Raw genomic sequence first — 4412 nt, 5'->3', positions numbered from 1 at the left:
AAATATGGCATGTATTACCAAGCAGGTAATGTCGCCAAATCTTCAAAGCACGGACAACTGCTGCTAACTCTAGATCATGAGTTGGATAATGTTCTTCATGTTGCTTAAGTTGTCTGGAAGCATAGGCAATGACTTGGCTTTCTTGCATCAATACACATCCAATACCAATTCCAGAAGCATCACAATAAACGTCGAACGACTTCTCGATATCTGGCTGTGCTAACACTGGTGCAGTGGTTAACAATCTCTTCAAAGTCTAGAAAGCTTCTTCACATTCAGGTGACTAGACAAACTTGGCTTGGTTCTTCAACAACCTAGTGATGGACTTGGATATTCTAGAAAAATCTAGAATAAAGTGATGGTAATAACCCGACATTCCTAGAAAACTCTGAACCTGATAAATAGTGGTTGGTGGTTTCTAATCTAGTACATCCTTAACTTTGCTTGGATCTACGGCAACTCCTTCAGCTGACAAGACATGTCCTAAAAACTATACTTCCTTTAGCCAAAAGTCACACTTACTGAACTTGGCATATAACTGATGTTCTCTTAGGCGGGTCAGAACAATTCTGAGATGTTCCGTATGTTCTTTCTTGTTCTTAGAATATACTAAGATGTCATCAATAAACACCACTACAAACTTGTCTAGCTCAGGCATGAACACTGAATTCATCAGATACATGAAATGAGCTGGGGCATTCGTCAAACCAAAAGACATTACCAGGTATTCATATAATCCATATCTGGTGGTAAATGCCATTTTGGAAATATCTTCATGCTTAATTTTGATTTGATGGTAACCTGACCTTAAATCAATCTTGGAGAAAACTTTGGCTCTAGCCAGCTGATCAAAAAGTAAATCTATCTGAGGTAAGGGATACTTATTCTTAATGGTCACTTCATTCAATGGACGATAGTCAACACATAACCTCAGGGCCTCATCTTTCTTCTTTACAAAAATTATAGGACATCCCCAAGGTGATGAACTAGGTTGGATAAATCCTTTATCAATCAACTCTTGCAACTGAGTCTTCAATTCAGCTAATTCCTTGGGAGGCATCCTATAAGCTCTCCGAGAGATTAGAGCTATTCCAGTTTTAGATCTATGTTAAACTGAACATCCCTATCAGGTGGTAAACTAGGTAAATCTTCAAGAAAAACATCAGCGAATTCACAAACTATCGGGATACCTCTAATCCCCTTGACGGAAGTTGCACAAACTTTTTCCACTGATCTCCTTAAGGTTGGAAGTTGGATAAGAAGGTGAGAATTACTATCTGGCAAACTCAACCTTATTGTCCTATTCAAAACATCTATAACAGCCTTATGCTGATACATCCAATTCATTCCCAAGATCACATCTATATCCTGATCCTTGAGAATAATCATGGTAGTGGGAAAAATATGCCCACCCAGGTTTATGGGTACCTGGTACACCATTTCCTTAGTACATAGACGTCCCCCAGGCGACTGTATAAAGAAATTTTCCTTGGTTTCCCCAATTGGAATTTTATGCTTTATGACAAAGGTTCTATTGATGAATGTATGAGATGCACCAGAATCAAAAAGCATAACTATAGAATGATCGGCGACAGGAAACATACCCAGCATCATGGGCTCCTCTTCTAGAATCTCCCTGGCCTGAATATAGAAAACCCGCCCCGTCTTCTTTTCATCTTTGCCCTTCTGAGCATTTTGGTTGTTGTTCTTGTTCTGAGCTTGACCCTGTTGTTGATTTCCAGGAGCCTTCTAAAAATTTGGATTATACTGCTTAGGATACGGACATTCCCTAGAGAAATGACCGGACTTCCCACAATTGAAACATGGGTAATGGTGGCCTTGGGGTGTTGGAGCACGAACACCTAGAACATTAGACTATTGAGAGTTCTGGTTAGTTGTAGCAGGACTAACATTTTGTCGTTGATCGACTTGGAACTATGGCAGATGATAAGGAGGACAATAGTGATTCACTAGATGATAGATTATCTTCTGTCTCTTTTGATTACCACTGAAAGACCCAGATGGCACACTCTTTTTCTTCTTAATCTCCTTATGTTGCTGATATTTTTCCTCTGAAGCAATAGCAATGTTGACTGCCTCATTATAGGTGACATTGGTGCAGGTAGTCATCATTGTCTGAAGTTTGGTATTCAGACATTGCATGAACCACTTCTTCTTCTTGACATCTATGTTAACATGCTCAGGTGCATACTGTGAAAGGTGATTGAACTTGCCCACATACTGCATGAATGTTTGATCACCTTACTTCAAAGCAAGAAACTCATCAAGCTTCATGGCCATAACTCCCTCCGGAATATAATCGGCACAGAAAGAAGTACGGAACTCGGCCCAAGTTAACTGAATACCTGTGGGTTGCATAGCCACAAGGTTCGCCCACCAAGCACCTACTGCACCTCTAAGCTATTGAGCAGCAAAAACAGGCTTCTAAAACTTGGTGCATGGAATGAGGTCAAACTTCTGCTCCATGGTATGAAGCCAATCATCAGCTTCCAGTGGTTCGACAGCCTTGGTAAACACTGGTGGTCTTGTATCAGTGAAATCAACATACGTAGCTTCTTGCCTGTGATGATTGCGACCACGGTTCCCTTGCATCATATTCTGATTACTTTGAGCTAACTCTCGAAGCAATCGAGCATTATCGACGGTCACTTTGACTAGCGCTACAATAGCATTAGCCAAATTTGGCGGAACTGGTGGTGGATTAGGAATACCATCCTCATCTTGTGAAGTACTAGGAATAGTCAAACCCCGAGTACGATGCATCTATTCATGACAAACCAAACTTTATTCACAAACCTTTATTGAACTATAAACATAGCTGACTACAAACACATTACACAGGTTTCACTTATTTAAACACAAGTTCGAACTTAAGCTAGACTACCCAACTAAATTAGAACTCAATATAATACAACTCTACTCTTCTCCTCGATCACCTCAAACCTCATGATCGGTATCCATTCCGGAAACATCTCTGCCTTCATTATCACTTTCATCGACCATCACTAATTCTTCTGGATCTTCTTCTTCTTCCTCTTCAAGTTCATCATCATCTACAATGATGACACCCGGGTCCATTGCATCTGCTTGAAGTTCATGATTTGGATCCAAAAGATTGTTCAACCTATGGACTTCTTCATGCAGATTGGTAGAATATTCTTCTAAGTCTTCTACATAGAACTCTAACTCATGAGCTCAGGCTCTAGCTACATCTTCTCTATGCCAAGCTTCATTTCTTCCTTCCACCATACGAACTAACATATGCTCACAGTTCTTATGAGCGGTAGTGAGACACCTCAATTGATCCTGTAATTTGCCCACCTAGATGGCATTCAAGGCCCTATCTCTAGTAGCATGTGCTAACTCTACTAAAAGCCTCTATATCTCTACCTGGGGATCAGGTCTAAAGCTGCTACTGCTAGCACCATCACTCCTAGGGGCAAGCTAGTGACGAGGAACTCCTTTGGGTCTAACGGACTTACGGGGTGTTACCTTGGTACGAGCCATACTATAGGAAGCAAGATTTCAAAATAGTAAGATAGTCTAATAACAGTCTCAAGAGCAGCAAGGATGGATTACACAACTCAACCCAGACTCACTACCCAACCCAGACTCAGAGGGAAAGTAAGTAACAAATGGATTAATCATGATGCATGAATCGTTCTTACGAACAAAAACATCAAAGCTCATAAACAATAGTTGTTATTTATATAGGGCATAATAAGATTACTACTCCACCACACAAAGCCTTTTTAATCAAATAAGGAATGGCGAGAATGAAATAAGATAAGTCAGAAGCAATTTGGACCAAATTAACAGGTTAAATTTATTTGTCCCAAATTATTTTGAAGTTTTTGTAAAACAATACAACAAAGACTTTGTAACGATCGCTCTGATACCATTCTATGGCAGAACCTCCTAAATTATAGGGCCCACATGCACCTGTCACTGTCTAATGACCTCTAACGACTATGCATATGTTCCCGGTAACTTAAGAAGACTGTCGGGTGTCCTCGGAGAACCCTGAATCATCCACGATTTCCAAGTAGGATCCCATTACAGAGTCAGTGCAGTATTACAACATTTATTCAAATATATACACCAAAGTAAAATAGCAGAAGTCTTACAATAACTTAGTTTACAAACCAGTTGTTTCAAATCTTATAAACTAAGTTCAATTATTATTACAAACCATAGTAGTGGAGTGGCATTAGTAACATAATACAAACACGCAATATAAGTATCCTGCCCAAGGACCACATATTTACTTATCATCATCGATCTGAACAACAGTCATGCAGCACAGTCCAAAACAAACCTGCTCATGAGGCTCACCTGCAACAAGGGTCAACGAACCCTGAGTACAAAAGTACTCAACAAGACTTAACTGA

This window comes from Miscanthus floridulus, chromosome 7 (assembly GCF_019320115.1).
Source record: "Miscanthus floridulus cultivar M001 chromosome 7, ASM1932011v1, whole genome shotgun sequence".
Classification (NCBI taxonomy): Eukaryota; Viridiplantae; Streptophyta; class Magnoliopsida; order Poales; family Poaceae; genus Miscanthus; species Miscanthus floridulus.
Note: the sequence above shows the minus strand (reverse complement) of the source record.